The 19,412-nt window shown below is 42.8% G+C and overlaps 1 long non-coding RNA gene across 1 annotated transcript; it reads right to left on the bottom strand.

The window, feature by feature from the left end:
• Window positions 1-8,596: 8,596 nt before the first annotated feature.
• On the bottom strand, window positions 8,597-18,325 carry LOC105854424. Its single transcript, XR_001146112.1, has 4 exons — window positions 18,226-18,325; window positions 16,249-17,750; window positions 12,208-12,303; window positions 8,597-8,734 (listed from the first exon to the last, which is right to left on the bottom strand). It is a non-coding gene; the product is annotated as an uncharacterized LOC105854424 (long non-coding RNA).
• Window positions 18,326-19,412: the final 1,087 nt, after the last annotated feature.

Below are 19,412 nucleotides of genomic sequence, written 5' to 3'. Positions count from 1 at the left end.
ATGCCTCATGCTTCAATGTAGAGAAATTCTTGATGTCAATGCAAATGGGTCGAGTTATTCATAAAATCCAAGTTTTGATATCATTCTTTATCCTCTGAGGTCAAGGAACATTACTAAGTCCACCTGTTATTTCCCCAGAAGAACCATGTGACCAAATGGTATATTCCAGTTACAACACTGGTGTTATAAGAGGAGCAGTAGCTTCCTCAGCATCACTATGGATTCTGGGAGATACCTGTTAGTGGATATTTCTGAGTGAGACAAAAAGCTATTCCCCTGGAAAGGAATGGTGATTGCAACCTTTTCATTATTCTTGTCTTTGATGAATCCCATGCTTTTATACACTATATTTATGCCACAAAGAAAAATAACAATTAATCCACTTTCTCACTTTTCTTAATAATTTAAAGTATGGAGCTGCTAAAGTTGAAGTTCATGCTAAAATGAGCACCATTAGCTGAATCGATACACTTTAAAACAAGAACTAGACACTTAGTGGTTTCTGGTCCTTCAGATAACTTTGAACAAAACTCATTCTATTCCATTAAAGATTTTTAAATACTGAAAATAATTATAAAACCCCCATTTTCAAGACTCCTGTGGATTCAGGGATCCCAGGTGGAAAATACTGGCTTAGAAGACTACTTGGGGACCAGGAAGTGAGAAATGAAGCTGCAGTTTGGAGGAGTCCAAATGTTCCAGGGAATATTGATGTGCAATGATTGATTCTGGAACATAATAATGTGCAGTTGTCAGTCATCAAGGAAAAGGACATTATGGTGGTTGATGGCACAGGGACGGATTAAATTGTCCCTCAATATTACAAAAGTATCATTTAATGCCAGAAGTCAATACTTGTAAAGTTTGTTTTTTTCTAATTATGTTCATCGAGATAAAGTTGGTTTGAATCACTGTATCTGCTTTGGGGGTGATACGCTCAAGCCTCTACACATATTTGTTTTTTCTATTTATAAAAATCTGAAAGAAAATAAATGAAGTAATATTGTTTTCCAGGCACCCACATACAGGTTTTTTAGTGTTAGAAAATTTCCGTATTTTTAGGAAAATTTTATTAAGAGTTTTTGGAGATGACCCAGGTGCAAACTCGAGGGAGAGAGAAATAGCTACCTCTTCTTTCTTGTAGTTTTAAATTATCGATAGTTCAATCTCAGATGAATGGGATGCAGAGATCCTGCTCGCAGAGATGAATGGGATTGATCTAGTGACCTTTCTCCACATAGGTCTAACTCCTAAGAGTTTACAACATAATAGCACATCCATTGTTTCAGCTGATAAGAAATTATAGTCCAAAGTATACTACAGACTTTCAAGGAGATGTCTCCTTTAACTCTGATGTAGTGGTTTATAATACACCAATTCTCCCACTGTCTAGAAAATCCAGACAGAAAGAGAGTCTGCTTAAAGAATAAAAATGCTATTGAAGTAGCCAGGAATGAGACTCCACAACCCTAGAAAGAAGGGAGAGCCAGAACAGTGAGCCCAACATTCAACTTATTGATTTTCCCCTTGGAGCTTTTACCAATTCTAGGCTGCAAAGGGCAAGAAGTCTAAGAAACCAGACATTAATTTTTAATTTTGTGATAATCTCACAGGACTGAGGAGACAAAAATTAGAATTCAGGCCATTACCACAGTTCCACACAAACAGCCAAGATTCCAGAGAGTCGGGAATCACAGAGATGCGTCCCTGGCACATCACACCAGTTTTCTCCTTGAGACAGTTGTGGATTCTAAAATTCTGTGGGGATAGACTGTCTGCAATCAGATGGAAAGTGGCAGAAAAGCTAAGGAGAGTTTTTGATAATCTTGTGCTGGAAATACAATTATTCAAGTTCAAGGCAGACCAAGGACACTGGTAAATGCCAACCTTATGGCCTGGAGACCTGGAGGGGAAATGAGTATAATCAACCCTACAAAGACTGAAACCTAGAAAGAAATCAATTCAGTTCTGGATATTTCAGAGAGTACGTTACTCATACAGAAAAAAAGAAAAAGAAAAAAATCAAGCACAGAAAGGCACAAGACCAAAGAGGAAGGGAAAAAACAAGAAATCAGATAGAGACATCCTCACAGGTTTAGGGTTATCAGACATTGATTTTAAAACAATTTTGATTTACATGTCCAGAAAATAGACAATATAAAGGTCCTCCCAAAAGATCTGAATATATTTTAAAGAGTAAAATGTTGATTCTAAATGTCACAAAATAGAACTCAATAAGAATAAGTTGAACAGAGGGAAAAGGAATAAGTAAAATGGAGGGGAAAATAGACTTGCAAAAAGAAACACATGGCGAAGAAAATGTGAAAGGCATGGGGAGGTTAGTGAGACCACTCAATACGCATGTAGTTGAAGACAAGGGAGAGACAGGGACGAGAGAGAAGGGAAGGGAAAGATCAGTGTTTCAAGAGAAATCGCCAAGAATAATTTGAAGAAATAGTTCACCAAGATAACTACAAAAACTTATTTAGAAAAAAGATATCCAAGCAAGATTCTAGAAGTTCTCACAACCTTAGGCATGAGACAAACAAAGAAAGTTATTCCTCATAGGATCAGATTCCTAATACTAGTAACAAAAACATCTTAGAAGTATCAAGAAAAGAACTATTCAAAGGAACAACAGTAGGACTGACAGCTAATTTTATGGAGAAATGATGGAAACCAGGAGAGAATGGAAAGCTATTTTTCAATAGCAGAGAGAAAGTAATTATTGAGCAAAACATTATCTGACCGATGACATATGTTAAAAGTGAAGGTAGCTTTCACTTATCAGCAAGATGGAGAAAGTAAGAACCCAATCTATCCTGCTGCCTTAAAAAAAATTTAACTGGAAAAAGTATATGCAACTATGAATTTCAGACACAGTACCATCGTCAGCTAAAGATAATAACCCCAGAGAGAATAAAAACAAAATAGGTATTCCCTGCCACATCTTGAGGTTACTTCCAGGAAATTTTCCAGTCAATTTTGCTAGGAAGAAAAATTCTCTCTTTCTAGTGTTAATATCTGACTTAAGAAGACTGCATTTTGTCAAGGTCAAGGAAAATCTGAGCATTTTTCAAAACTCAACACAGAATACAAGAGAAAAATTTTCTGTGTAAAGAGAACTCTTAAAATCTGCAAAGTGTTATCCTTGGTTTTTCAACTCAAATCTGATCAGTACATCTGTGTGGGGACATTACCCAACGTTGGGGTGAAATCACCAAGAAAGACCAGGTTGAAGGACACATGTAATTGGAAACATATCACTCAGAGAAAGAGAAGAAGCTCCATAATTTAATCAGATTAGATTGAAGACAAAAAAAAAGTGTACTATAAAAATGAGACAGTAAAGTAACTCAAAAAATTGTGTGGAGATGTGAAGAAACTCTCAGTGGACAAATACTGAAGTCTTAGAAGGATAGAGGGCAGAAATAGTTGAGTATGTCATGGCTCACTTTCCCAAATTTCAAGAAAACTGTCAACTCACAGATGGCGTAAATTGAATAAACTTCAAATACAATAGCATGAGGAAAATTATGAGATACAACATAATCAAATTGCTAAGCCAATGATAAAAAGATCATCATAAAATCAGAGAACAGGAGACATATTTTATAGAGAGAAATAAATAGAATGACAGCAGATTTATACTAAAAAATATCATATAGAAAGTGAAATGCAAAACATGGCCATTTCATAAAAAAGGAAACAAAATACAAGTCAGAAGACATGGAACATCTTTAAAGTACTGAAATATAAAATCTAAACTACAGTTCTACAGCAAGCAAAACTATTTTTGAAAAATGAAGGTAAATAAATGTCTTACAGACATACAAAAACTAAAAAAATTCATCACCAGCAGACAAGCTCTATAAGAAATGTTAAAGGAAATCCTTTAGGAAGAAGTAAAATGAGGCCAAAAAGAAACTTGAATCAACACAAGAATGGAATGTTAAGTACGTGGAAAACATAAAAGACCTTTTTCTTATTTTGTGATTTCCTTAAAAGATAATTGTCTGCTTAAAGCAAAATAATGACAATATATTGTGGTGTTTATAGCATATATAGGAGTAAGATGTATTATGGCAATAGCAAAAAGGCCAAGAGAGGATGAGATGGAAGTAAATGGTTGTAAGTTTCCTTACTATATGAGAAGGGATATAATGTCACTGAAGACAGACTGTTGGAAGTGACAGATAAAAACTATAAACCCTACACCCGTCACTAAAATAATACAATAAAGAATTATTGCTAGTAACTGCAGAAAGAAGATGAAAGTGGAAAAAAGGAGAGAAAAGGGAAGAAAGAGTAGACAAGACTAATAGAACACTATGATCAAATGGAAAATTTAAATATAGCTGTATTTAAACACGTGATTAATGTGATTAATTAATCACGTGTTTAAATGCAGTTATATTAGCAATTTGATTATGTTTCATCTCATAATTTTCCTCATGCTATTGTGCTTAAAGGGCTTAAATATCCTAAGTAAAAGACCAAGATTATCAGACTATATTTAAAAAATTAACAATATCCAGTTACGTTATCTCAAAGAACGGTACTTTAAATATAAAGACAAAAATAAGCTAAAAGTAAACACTGGTCAAAGAAAATTAAAAAAATCTTTTCAGCTGAATGAAAATAACGATACAACCAATTAAAATGTGTGATACAACTAAAGCAGTGCTCAGAGGAAAATTTATAGGATGAAATGTTTGCCTAGGAAAGAAGTGGTGTCTGAAACGAATAGCCTAAGCTTTCATTGTCAGCAACTGGAAAAATAAGAAAAAGTTAAACCACATAGAAAGAAAAAAGTACAGTAATTAATGAAATTGAAAACAGGCTAATAATAGAAAACTAAACCTCTTTGTAATATCAATAAACTGACAAGCTTCTTGCCCTTCTTGACAGATGTCTAAGGGGTGGGGGAGAATGAGAGAGAGAAAACCAAAAAATACCCGTATCAGTAATAAAAGAGAAATTACTACAGGCCCTGTAGAAATTAAAAGGAAAAGGAACACTTGTGTCTGAATCCAGAAGAATCTTGTCAACCATTTTTGGATTCCTAGGTGTCACCTCCGATCCTAGCTAAGGATAATCTTGGGGATCTGGGAAAGGGCATGCTCAGTATTGTTTTGTTTTTAAATATAATTTATTTATATATATATTTTTCAAATCACGGTTCATTTTTTGTACAACGTTTGCTTTCTGCTCTCAGCTATAGTCCCCGTAGAATTCCCACCACCGATTATTCATTTTGACTTTTTGCAAACACTCCTGGTGACTGATGTGAATCAGCGCATCAGAGTAGGGTCTGAGAGTAGAGTCAGCTTCATTCCAAGCTTTATGACGGGTAAAGAAACAAAAAACAAGTTTGTGCTGTATCGACAAAAGGGAGAAGCCTTGATCTGAACTCTCTGAAAGTCGTCAGCATTTTATAAAGGTGCGGTTGGTGTGAAGAACAAATTGCACCTACAAATTCCAGATTCTCTCCATTTTTTTTTAATGTGGTTCATACATTGAGGGTAAAGATCAGATCGGTGCCACCCTCTGGGGTGAAAGAAAAAATTACTAAAATTACTAACATCATCTGCAAATGCCAAGGACAGATTGTAGCACCAACTGGCCAGAGAGCCACAGTGGGTCTACCTAATTGTTAAGCTTCTAGCTGTAGAACCAACCCCTTTACCTCTTACCTAGAAAACAATTGCAAGCAAAGACATTTGAACGATATTAGAGAACTCAATATAAACTGGCTTGTTGTATCTTATGGAAATTACTCCCAAACCTATTTGACTATTGCTGATATTGTCAGCAACCAATGAATCTCAGAACTCGGATGACACGTTGGCTTATCACACCAACAGGGAAGTGCACAGCCAGAGACTGACCTATGTGTTGTGCAAAGAAGGATAATTCTCTAGTCACAGCGAGCTCTTCAAACCCTGGGGCTTCCCAATGGCAGAGGCAGGGCCAAATACTGGGAGGCTCCAGTCTATTACATACCGTTTAAATAAAGATTTGCAAGGAAAATAAATTCACAGCAACATTCATTATTGATCATTCTCAAAACTGTCTGAAGATTTCCCCCAGAGGGCTTAAGAAAGAAATTAGGCATTGTTTTCCTGAGTGTTGCCTGCTGCTTTTCCACTTCATTCGTTTTGCTCCCATAATTGTGTGTTGTATAGCCACATAATGTTTTAATATCACCAAATTATTTTATATAACTTCTGGGTCATATGTCAACAATTTGGGTGTCAATAACTAAAATGTGTGATAATAGTGATTTGAATAAGAAAAAACACAGAAACCCCGAGTGTCTCCTTTTAAACAATATCTTGAACTCTTGCCTTTTCATCTAAATATTCAAATAACCAACTCCAAATATATTTCTCATTTCTCCTATTACTTGAACATCATCATCCACCATCTTTTTTAAAAAGTTTCTTGTTTTCTTCTCTATTGCTTCTCTGTTTCTCCAAGCTCACAGTTCCTTATCACCATTTTCATGAGTTCTGAAATTTGACATTTCTCAAAGATCATATTAGCTTTCTTTTCTCATTCCAAATACTCTCCTGAGTCTCCTCTCATGGCTTAACATGTCATCATCAATCTCTATATCTAGAATTTAGATCTTTGATGCAAGATTCAAGGTAGTATGTCCCCATGTCCCAGCATATATTTTCAGTAATATCTCCCACTGCTCTCTCATATATCCTGTGTTCCAAACCAACTACTCTACTCATAGACCAGTCAACATTTCAAAAGCTTTCTTATATTCAGAACTTTGACTTTTCAGTCCTGCTTAAATTGCTTCAACAGATAATATATAGCCATATATCAAAAGTAGTAAATGAGCCATAGAAATCTGTTTCATTCAAGGAAGATGGGAATAGTTCAACATTAAGAAATACAATATTAATATAACTAAGAATATCAAATATGTTTAAAAAATACGCAGTTGAAGAAAATGTTAAATTCAAATTGTACTTGGTGATTTTTCAAATGCGACAGATAATTAAAAATAAATGCTAACTTCTGTACAAGATTAAAAAAAAACCTATCTCAAACCTCAAACCAATCACTGCCTGTTACAAATAATAATAAGTTATTAGACTTACACCTTTAAGGAGAAACTATTAATAGGAATACCTTTTATCACCACAATTACTTAACATTTTTTTTGAAAGTTCTACCCAAAGCAATAAGGGAAGAAAAATATATACAAGATATAAATTTAAAAGAATCAGGGACAAGATCACCATTAGATATTGTAGTGGCTACCAAAAAAAAAAAAAAAACCTGCCTAAAAATCAGTTAGTGCAACAAACATAGACTTTAGCAAGATGGTCAAATAATAAACATTAAATCACTTTCCCAAAGTAGTGATCAGTTAGAAAATGTAACCGATACTATAACCCAAATGACCAGAAGAATCAGTTAGGGTAACAAGAAAATTCTATATACTTTTTTTATATACTTGGACATACCAATAGGCATGACATAATTTTTTTCTCTATTTAAACCACTACTGTGTTTTCATAATTTAAAACAGTCAATTTTGAAAGCTTCAACAGTGAGTAGTGGTGGGATATATGAAAATACTGGATTAAATTTTTGAATTTACATATGTAATCAAGTTTCAGAGATAGGTTTGTCCTGGTGGTTTAAGGTGGGTATCATCTAAAATCAATGAATGATATACTTTATAAGAGCCAACTTACAGCATATTAATTATAGGTCAATAAAATTTTTGAAATTAAAAAATGTAGTATCTCTTGAGGAAATGACTACTCATCTTCACACAGAATTGTGCTGACCTATAGGTGAAGTTTGAATGTGTCTCTGCAGAATCAAAGAGTGTTATATATACACAATATAACATATATGCACATATAAACATGTGCACATGTACACATATACATATATGTGCACACACACACACACAAGAACCAAAATACCACAACCTCCAAACTTATTACTGAAAACTGATATTCAACTTCCACACAATTCTCCATAGTATTGGATGCAATTCCAGATCAGTCACTCCCGAACTTACTACTGAAAATAGACAACTCTCATGCATTTTCATGCAACATTTCTACACGCCACACTTATTTGAATGAAAAAGTGCATGTAAGCACAACTAATATTTATACCATGATGTATTTTATTTGTGCCCCTCTTGTCATGTTGCAGGTAAGGAACATTTCCAAGAATGGTCACAAACCACAGGACTTGAACCACATCTCCAGATTGTGCCCAGGAGGGGCAGTTGTGGGGGGAGCGAAGAGAGAGAACTCCCGCTCTTCTTCCCACAGGAAGATCAGCATGGCATGTCTCCCCAGCAACCCTGGGCTCGTGGAGGGGGACCGGGTTATGTGAGTTCTACACCTTCCAGCAGGGTTTGCCTTAGACATGCCATGGATGAGAGTTAACTGGACAGTGTCCCAGCAAGAACTGAGAAGAAGAAGGGGAATCTTCATTATTTTCCCATCACTCTTTTGGAATATGATATTGGTTTATAGCAATGCATACTATTTAGAATAGGTTCATTCTTCTTCAGATAAAAAACTGAAGTATCACGTACATTAAGTGGAACCCTGGTTTGGAGTATCCCCGCCGGTGTCTTTCAACAAGGCAAGTCTGGGAAATGCTGCACTGATTCATTCCACCTTCAGACCAGCTGCTGGCATGATCACCATAGATCCATGCTTGAAAATCTCACAGAAATCTGTAGGACAGAGAAATTTCTGTAAATATGAACATGCACTTAATTTCCAGTGATTACTCGGACGGAGTGTGAGGAGCTGGGCTGTTCTCTGAGAAGACCAGTATGGAGTCATGTAAGATTCCTGAAAAAATACGCCAGCTCATTAGAAAACAAAAGCAAATACGCATCAGCAGGGTAAATTTTGGAGGCACATCGAATTAACAAAGATTTAAAATAATAGCCAGTGTTGGACAGGGCTTCGGAAACAGCTACTCTGAAGGAAAAGAAAGTTGTATGCCAACTTTCTGCTGCGATTCAATCTAGGAATGATCCTTAGAAATTATCCCACATGTGCAGAAACAAATTTCCAAGCCCACCCCCAATGCTGCAGGGCAATCCAGGCTTCCAAGAGAAGGTGATTAAATGAGTGGGTGGATGCACAGAAGAAGGGGAAAAAAAAGATTTTTAATATGGATTTGTGTATATGGCTGTGGAAAAATATACATGATGCAAAATTAAGTCAGAAAAGAAGGTTGCAAATAATATAGGTCTGATCTGTCTGAGCCATTTTTGTTCAAAATAATAATTGCAAGCATTGCTTGTGTAACCACCTAAAATATTGCTTGTACACACCTAAAAGGAAAACTGTCTGAAAATCTGAAGTCTTTGGAAACAAAAGTTTCAAAAGCAGATCAGCAAATCACTAAGAGCAGTAGTTATCGTTAAATCCATTTCCTTGTTCTCCCTTTCTCTTTCTTTCTTTCCCCCTCATTCTTCTTTTTCCTTTCTTTGCTCTTCTTTCTCACTCATCTCTATTTTCGAATGTTTCCGGGATTATGTATGCATGTATATTCAATATGTGCATAGATGTCGTGGGAAGCTTCCAGAACAGAACCTTCCACAGCAGCTCTGGAGGAAGGACAAGCTAGCACAGGTGGAGAGTGAAGAGGCAGAACATCACTCTGAGATTTGGCCTGGGCCGCCCTGGTCTCCCCTCCAGCTTCCTGCTCGCAGAGAGGCGAGGCTGGCTCAGACCCCGACGGTGACGCCGGCGACAAGGAGGTGTGCGAATCCGGGCGTGAGCTGTGCCAGCTCTCGCTAATCCTCTGCAGTATGGTTCGCTGCTAATTTGTCATGGCACATATTTGCCTTATGTCTAATTAGCATCAAATTGCAAACTGCTATTTGCTAACAATTTGTTGCATCAATCTGCTTGAAAATCTATAGTTTAGAATTGGATTGCAACTTACCCTGTCTATCAAAATTCTAGTTCACACATACACAAAATAACTTCCCCTTCCCGCCAAAAATGTCGCAATGTTTGCAGTGGCACAAAAGGAGAGCGATGTGGGTTTTTTTTTTTTTTTTTTCCCAGAGTAAGAAGAATAACCACAGGGTGTTTGATTTTGAATGTCCTGGCTTTGATTTCCCGTGGCCTGGGAAGAAGGCTGGGATGGTGCTCACACACAGAGAGGGAACCAGCCCAGTCAGTCTGAGACTTCCCAGGAAAATGGAGACACCATGAAGGCACAGAATCTCAGCCCTCAGTTTGCAGGTATCTTAGCCCAGGTCAAGTTGTATAAAGAAAAAACAGTGTTCACACAAGTGCATGGCTCCTGCTGAGGACACAGCCCCAGGCCAGCCACCCTCCCCTACCTCCATATTCTAGCCCACTTAGGCTAGCAGCCATAGCAGGAAGTAGGTCTTCATATTTTCCTTATTTACAAAGATAACACAGAGGCTGGTAGGAAAAATGCCTTAGGTGGAGCAAGTAAAGAGATCAAGAATTAACTGTCTGTCAGCGACATTCATGACCAGGCTTTAAATAATAAAATCTTTTAATTCTTTAAATAATAAAATCTTTATTCTTTAAATAAATAATTCTTTAAATAATAAAATCAGGTAGTGGGCTAATAATGATGATAAAAGTTACAGAGTAGAATAAGAATGAAAGAACAGCAAAAAAAAGAAATAGTGTCCAATCACTGCCTCTCACGTGACCATTTGGCTCCGGAGCCAAACTCTGGTTGGATGGAACATTCTGGTTTGGCAACAGGCCCGCTGTGCAGGCCCAGGACTTGAATCTTTAGACTCTCACAAGCTCCTAATGGTCTCAAAGCCACATAGTAACCAAAGTTCAAGGAAAGAGGGAGATAATCTTGCTCGCAGGAGGGAGGAATCCAAAGAAAGTCAAAATGATGTCCAGGTGTGTGTGGTGGGGAGACAGTGGGGACCCTCTTTACCTGTTTTCCAGACAGTAGAGGCCCAAGTTCAGGGGGTTGGGACCCCCTCAGTCCAGAAGGAAATTCACTAAAAATGCTCTATTGTTTAAAATTTCTTAGCCTCACAGTGACTGAGGTTCTCATGTGCTGTTCCAGTTCCCTTAAGCATCCCTGAAAAATCACCTTACTTTGGAAAAGAAATCCATGCTACATAGCATGATGGTTTCTCAAAATACTCAAAATAGAACCGCCATTTAATCCAGCGATCCCACTCTGGGGTATATTTCCAGAAGAACTGAAAACAAGTCCCAACAAGATAGTACAAGCCCGTGTTCATTGGAGCCTTATTTACAATAAGCAAGACAGAAACCACCTATATTACTATATGTCTGTTAACAAATGATTGGTGAACACAGATGGGGTGTGTTTCTAAAGCCCATGGAATATTATCCAGCCATGGAGAGAGGGAATCCTACCCTCTGCAATATCTTCTATGAATTTTATGACATTAAGTGAAATCTCACGTTATTTCAAAACTATACTGTATGATATCATGTATATATGGAATCTAGAAATGCCAGATTCAGAGGAAAAGAGAGTACAGGTGGCGGCCAGGGGCTGGGAGTAGACTAGGGAGATGTTGGTCAAAGGTGCAAATTTCCAGATAAAAAGTTAACAAGTTATGGGGATCTAATAATACATGATGATTATTGCTAATAATGTAAAATTACATACTTGAAAGTTGCTAAGAGAGTCAATGTTAAATGTTCTCACCACAGAAAAGAAATGGTAATTATGGGATGTAATGGGGGTGTTAGCTAAGGCTGTGGTGGTAATCATTTTGAAATATAAATGTAACAAGTGAACACATTGTACTGCTTCAATTTATACAACGCTAGGTGCCAATTACAATGCAAAAAAAAGTGGGAAAGATACCCCCCCATCATAATAGGAATTCTTATTATTATTATATACATAAAAACCTCTTTTTGTATTCTCTTTGGAATTCCCTGCTGGTAGAGCCAGAGAACTCACAAGATCCTGAAAAATTACAAACTAGTTCTCTCTTGAACTGTCAAACAGAATTGGCTTGAGTTGCCAGAGTGACTTACATTTCTTCAACTGCTCACAGATCATTTTCAGGTCTGTGACCCATGAGGAAACAGGCCCAGGAAGAACAGGACACAGGGACCCAAGCCCATGCAGAGCCAAGGATGCGGAGGACCAAGGAGAGTTACTCAGGATGTGGGTGAGCTCTTGGTGAGGACCTACCTCAGCAAAGACATCCGAAGGAAAAGGTGTCTGGGCTGAAACTCCAAGGACAGGGAGCGGGACACAGTTGCTACCAGTCAAACCAGGTCTCTGCTCCTGCCCAGAGAGCACTGTGATTATTACAGGGGAGGGGTGAAGTGGGGAGCAGCAGGGAGGAAGGTGAGCAGGTGCAGGAAGAGCGAGGGACTTTGCATTTCCAGGTCAAGGAGGCCACCCCCCCCCCCCCCGGCTTCCTGAATAAGTGTTTATCTTCTTCAGCAGAAAGTGTGCCCCTGGGGTACAGCCCATACTCCGAGACTGATGCAATACAGTCTGTTCTCCAGGTCCCATGAACTGCAGTAGGAGAGGAAATCTCCAGGTGAGTGGTGGGGAGGGAAAAGACAAATGAAGGTGCTTAGTATTTGATTCTGTTTAGCTTAGCTTTTCTAACAAAAAAAGTCAAAGTACATGCTGGACAATCCAGCTCCAGCAGGACCCCTCCAGGCAGAGAGAGGAGCCAGTGCAAAGGCCCAGGGGTGAGCATGCACCTGGAGCCTTCCCAGAAACTGGAGCATGCCCCAGAAGCAGAGGCCACTCCGAGGTGGCCCCCAAGGGTGACCAAGGGCTCCCCCAACGTTCCTGGGCTCCCTTTGGCCAGTGGAAAAAAGCCCCTTCTGCATGGAAGTCTCAGAGCAGTGACAGAGGGAGATCTTTTCCACTTTTCCTTGACAATAAATTTGAAGTCATCTCTCCACTGAGCTCACTGAAGCAGCAGGGCAAAAAGAAGGAAGAGCCTGAGCTGATTCACCCCAGCATGGGGGGCCAAGTTAAAAAGCTGCCTTCACTTGTGCTCTCGGGATAACTGTTTCACATGATAAGACATCAAATGAGAGTTTGCCTGTGCTGGGTTCAAGTCGAAAAGATGCTACTGGGTACTAGCTAGATGCTTGTTTTTCTATATTTGGAATGGAAGGAGCTGACACACATGCACAGGGGGAAAGAAAATCAAAAGGTACCCAGGAAAAGCAAATGATCCCCAAGCAATTATCTATGGAAGGAAAAGAATGAAAAGTTCAAGGCCATTTGGAGCACCTCACTCCATATACACAGACAAGTTCAGAATCTAAAAATGTGGAGTCCTTGAGGAGTCAGCAAGGGCACTCAGATGAGAGCTACCAGGGACAGTGGTCTGAAGCTCAGGCTGCCGGGGTCACCTCATGCTACCTGCTGTGACAGTCCACACCTAAGCCCATCCTTGCAAGTGCAGCCAAGAAGGGTTGCTGGTCACCCACCGAACTCCACACACGGCTGCACTGACATGCACCATCCAGAAGGCAAAGCCATGAGCCTAAGTGACCTGTACCCCAGTTCTGTATACACAGGTGAATAAAAAAAAAAAAAAAAAAAAAAAAAATCCCAAAACAAGCATTTTTCAGAAGCCAGAGGTACAAGTATTTCAAGCCCCCACTGGCCTGTAGAATCAGCCATTGTGCCCCCTCCTCTACCATGACCCCATTTCCTGAGTGGGCTGCATGGACTCCCTGTGGGTTCTGCTTCCAGAACCCACCTATTGTCCGTAGTAAGTTTGTGGCATTTACAGAAAGGACAATTTGTGTCAGAACTTGCCCAACGCTGGCCCTGAAGGTCTGCACCCCACATCAAGCCCCGCAGTGGGGCCACCTTTGCATCGTGAGGCACACTGACCTTAGACCTTTTTCACTAGCTCGATGCCATCTCTGGGACCTCCACACGGCTGTCAAAATGCCAAGACTCCAACTCTAAACTTCAGTTTGATGTCTTGCTTTTCCGGAATAATTACTCCATACCTAAAATGTTAGCCTATTTACTGCTTGTGCAAAAGGATGACAATAAAATCAATGTGGCACAATCCCCCCAAGTCCATCAGAGCCTTTCGCAATGTTAATGGATCGGCCGAGTCTCAGCCGGTGTGAGCTCATGCTGGCCAGTGGGAAGTCTGGCTCCAGGGAGCGAGCTTCCTTTCTCTGGCCAGCCTGGGCCACCCGTCCGCCAAATTCACTCATTCTGAAAAGTTGTTCCGTCCCCAGGGGAGAGGATCGGTGGGGTGTGGGAGGGGGGCGGACTGACCTGGAACAGCCACGAGCTGCAAGCACGAAGACAGCCCAGCCCCCAACTCCAGAGGCCAGGACGCAGGTTGAGGGGCGGGCCGCACAGTGCTTTTCCTTTTGTGGGGATCCCTCGCTGAACACGAGCTGGCTGGTCCAAGGCCAGCTCAGCTGCACAGTGTCTCCTGGCATGGGGCTGGCTGATGCCAGCAGGCCTTGTTGTCTGCCTAGTGGGGGAGGCTCCTCACTGCAGACACACAGCGACCAGGTCCAAACCAGAGGGATGGGAAGTCTCAACTGCACACAGTAGATGGTGCGTTGACCTTACTGGCAGGATTTCCAGAATGTCCATGGAACAGGGTATGTTACTGGGAGGAGAATTCGCTGCAGTCATCGCGGCCCTTGGGACATGCACCAGCCTCCCCTGAGGTGATGGTGGCCTGGGAGGCGGGAGCGGGCTTGGGCAGGCTCTGTGGCACAGGATGGGCTGAATGGACAACAGACTCAGGCTGTGGTTAGAGGCCCAGTGGGCCCAGGGCATCAGCAGAGGGTGTCTTCTTACCCCAGAATGTGTGAAGGGCAGAGGTGGGCCGGATGGGAGAGAGGCCCAGAAAAAAGGCTCTAGAGACAGTTGTAAAAACTAAACCCTCCGTCTGCCTCCCTCCAGTGCGAGCCTGACTGATGGGGTGTCTCAGGAGAGCGGAAGGTCAGAAATCACAGGACAAGCTGGGCCTGGTGCCCCCGCCAGTCTGAGCCGGCCCTGCGGCGGAGGGGTGGGAGGGCTATGAGGGGCTCTGTGATTGCACAGGCTGGGCTGCCCCCCACCCCCGTGCCTGCTTTGGGGTGGGGGCGTCCCACAGCAGGCGTTGTGCACACAGTACCCTCTAGGGCTGAATTCCTGCCCAGAGGCCCCGGCTGTGGGAAGCAGGCGCCCGGCACCCTCCAGAGGAACGAGATGCTGCTGGTGCGTGCTCTACCCCAGGCCTGGGTCTGCATCAGAAGGAGAGCTGCTGCCTTTGGGACCCAGCTTCTTCATCAGGCCAGCACCCGACAGTCCCCTTCGCCACTTCCCAGGGCCTTTTCACCCCCAGAAGTCCACCCTGACTTTCGGCTCACTCACACTGGCTTATGGGATTTTCTGTGCTTTTCCCATAAGCTCAGCAGGACACTCGCAAAGGAAATGTAATTTTGCCTCTAAGGAAATAACTGTGGAATCCTTTGTTCTGTTTTCTATCCCCAAAACAAATTACGGAGGTGGATGCCCCCTCAATTCTAGAGGCTTCTGTTTAACCATTTTTTTTTTTTTTTTTTTTTTGCGGGACAACTCCACAGCCCGGCTGAAATCGGCCATGATGTCCACTCCCTAGACTCATTTTCTTTCCCTCAAAAAACTCAATAGACTCAGAGAGGCACCATTCCCCATCAGAGAAATCATTTTTCCTTTCCTCGATGGGTTTATTTGTTTAGGTGTTCACTGATCCTGCACTTGATTTATCACGCCTGCCGCCTTCTCCCAGCTCCCCCTTGGGGCCGTGGAACTCACTGAAGCCAGAGCAGGCTGAGGGTCCTCTACTCCGTGGCCATGTGGGGACCTGGCACCTTTAGACCAGTGTGCCGCCACCTCCCATGTGAATTCCTCCCACGCCTCCAGACAAGCGTGGACAATTCCAGTTCCCCGCGACCACGCTTTTGTGGCAAGGGCCCCCCATCACCTGCACACTTGAATGAACCCCTCTCTCCTGCCTGTGGGGAAAGCAAAGAGGGAGCCCACAAACACCAACAGGAAGAGGTGAACGACTCAGGAAAGGCGGGGAGAAGTGAGTCCGAGATGGCAGGATGGAGAGGTGGGCGTGGCAAGCTGAGAGGAGAGGGCTGGACAGCAGGGGGAGGAAGAGAGAGAAGCTGGCACTGCTCCTGCAGCGGGTCTCCTACGCAGTGTCACCCTGGACACCACGGAGGAGCCGATCGGTCCCCTCACCTATGGCCGGAGGCGATGTTTTTGCAGAGACTGCACACCAGTCAAAAACCCAAGAAAGCGCATCCCAGGCGCTGTAAAGGGAGCACGCTGCTCGTGTCTGTGACCACTGTATGCAAAGCTTGGCATTAGTCACAGCCAGGCCGGCTGTGACAGGCCTGAAGTGAGGGAGATTAATGCGAGGCTGGGGCACTTTATTATTGTCATTCTGTTCTTTCAGACTCTGCCTCTGACTTTCAATTTTGCTCCAGAATTAATTGTCTGCTCCCTGCAGTATGACTGATGGAGAAGGATACGCGTAGCCCAGGCACCTGGCTCTGGCCTTGACAGTCGGAGGCCTGGCGTGGGATGTATTGTGTGCGGTCAGAGCAGGGGGACACGCAGCAAAGAACCAGCCACACCACATCTGCTTTCCATCAGATGCGAGCGAGGATCGTCCTCTGCAGAGAACCGTCTTGGTGTGTCGAGCCCCAAGCGAGCCCCCAGGAGGCTTCCCTTGAACCCTGAGCTCAGGCGGTTGGTGGAGTCCTTCTCGGCTTCCATCCCTCCGGTCTCCTTGCTCCCTCTGGCTCAGTCAAGCAGGAGTGCGGCCTCCTGGGCCCAGCCATCCGCCACGGCAGGTTCCACTGAGCGTGGCCTATACAGCCTTTCTGACAGCAGCAAAGGCCAGGCTGGCCCTGCGCGCATGTTGAAGTTGCATATTCAGCTTCTTCCCCTTCTTCATTCCTCACCCTTGCCTCATCTTGCACATCTCAAAAAAATATCATTCTCTATTTAAAATTGTTTTAAACTAGAAAGCTTCTCTTCCCTAACCAATCCCAAAGGAAATCTCCAACAAAATAGCAATGTCGACTGCTTTAGAAGTTGAGAGTCCAAGAAATGTTGAATGAATAAATGATGGAGACATGCAAGCAAGGACGAATGGGTGGGTAAGATGAACAAGTTGGGCTCTGAGGAATGAAATACAGAGGCACATTTTGTTTTAGAAGTATATGGAACTCCTTGCTGTCCAGTTTTTCAAGCCAAGTTCAAAGGCGTCTTTGGTGCTAGACTCAGCTGGCCTTGTCCCAAGGGAGACATGTTCATGAAAACCTAGGTGTGATTCTTTTTCTTTATTGTTTAGGTAAGTGGAACCTCCGTTGAAATGTTTAAGCGCTCTTGGGGGAGGGAAGAAGGCCCCTGTGGCACTGTATTCACAACCTTAACCTTCATGCTCTTGATCTGGGTAAAAGCGGTTGCAATTGTTTCTTAACATGAGGTATAGATGTGACATCGTCAATGCAAGATAGGCAGGGTTTCCTAGCCTTCCCAAAGCAGTTTCCTTGAAGGAAAGACTCGGGCCGCCAAGGCACCTCTTCCCGCAGACGGCATCAGATTGACAGCTGAGATGAGGAAAACCATCCAGTAGTGAAAGGACAAGCGTTGATGAGCCAAGGACTGTTCTCAGGGCTGGTTTTCTGTAGAACTTTCAGGAGTTCCTTCTAAAGACACTGCCTGACTTTAACCTGCAATAAATTATTACAGCTTTAACTCATCTGGTACTTTCATACGATTACGGTATTATGTTAAAGGGTACAGAAATATATAATATGCTCAACTGTCTCCACAGTTGATACCAGAGGGAAAATTACCACCACTCACTGAGGAAGATCCAACCTCATTACATTAATGATTTATCACAATGGGAAAATGTGAAAAGTAACTAGTTGCTTTTATGAAAAGAGGCAGCTTTTCCCACCGGCAACTCCGGCAGGCGCTCACCGAACAAGTATTTCCAAGGGTCCAGGAGGCCATGCTCCCCCACCCCCGTCCAGAGCTCCCTCAGCAACCAACAGGGAAGGTGTGCAGGCGAACGTTGGGATATCCTTCAAACTTGACATTAAGTATTCAAATGTTACTTAAGCAAAGTGTGAGCAATTAAATTAATCAATCTTCCCAGCCATGTACAGAACAGATGTTCAATAAATCCTCTTTGCTTACAGTGAGGGGGGAGAGTCCACTTTTAACTGTCCTTCAGCGATGACACTGCTCAGGCGTCCTCTGCCGGCCTCCTGGGCCACCGTCAGGTGCTTCTGCTGCGCTTTCCTTTATTATAAATAACAACAGGCCACCTGGACTACCTGTGCTACCTGGGAGTCTCAAGTTTAATGATCCTTCCGACGCCAGGCTCCGCTCTCTCCTGATCCGGGTAATGGGGCTGATGGGAATGGGACAGAGTGACGGCTGGCAGTGACAGATGACTCCCGGCCAACGTGCGCTGCTGACAGGCGCTGAATATGGGCCAGTGCTGCAGAAAGGTCAGAACAAAAGTACTGGCTTGACTTTCAAAGTTTCTCCAGAAAAATAAGCAAACAAGCCCAAACCACCCAGATGCCCAACAAGGGTGCAAATCCACTTTGCTCCAGGAGGGCGGGTGTGTTCTCAGTCCCCGACAAAGGAGCCGCAGCCCTCAGAGGCCGTTGGCTGGAGGGGGGCAGGAGCCAGAGATGAGAGCTGGAGCCTCATTTGCTTGGCTGATAGTCACCTGAGATGCAGCGGACTCTGGGGCAGAGGGGACAGATCAGGGATCCCTAAAAGATCAGCCTCCAGGTCTCAGTGATGCATCACCCAGCCCCTAAAGCCCCCGAGGTGTCCCTCTGCCTCCAAGGGAGCTGACCTCTATTTTTTTTAAAGATTTATTTATTTTAAAACTGGGGTACAGGCCAAAGGTGCGGTGGGTGAGAGGATCCCCCAGAGACAGAGTGGGGAGTAGAACAGGCAGATGGACTAAAATCCACTGCTGAGGGGAGCAGCGGGTAGGAAAGGAGTGGTCTGCTGCACCATTTGGGTCACACACACACTGCCCACCCCTGTCAGGATTCGAACTCATGCTGCAGTGGCTGCGGAAAGCTTCACAATGCCGTGCTTTAACCCGATGTGCCACCAGGGAGTGCCCAGGACCTCCATTTTTTTTTTTTAAACAGTCAAATCCACAAATGTCCCAGCTTGCCAGACACAGTAACGCTTGACCAGTCTACTGTGCCTCCCCTAACGAAATCTGTTGTCCTAAAGGGGAGGCTGTGAACTCCTAAAACAAGGGCAGGTCCCCGCTGGGGCCCCCAGCGCCACCTCCGGTCAGCATAGGGCTGTGCACTCTGACCGCCACCTCCCGTAGCCCACAAGGGCCA

This window comes from Condylura cristata, unplaced genomic scaffold (assembly GCF_000260355.1).
Source record: "Condylura cristata isolate star-nosed mole 26May11 unplaced genomic scaffold, ConCri1.0 scaffold00039, whole genome shotgun sequence".
NCBI lineage: Eukaryota > Metazoa > Chordata > Mammalia > Eulipotyphla > Talpidae > Condylura > Condylura cristata.
Note: the sequence above shows the minus strand (reverse complement) of the source record. Positions and strands in the feature narration are given on the sequence as shown.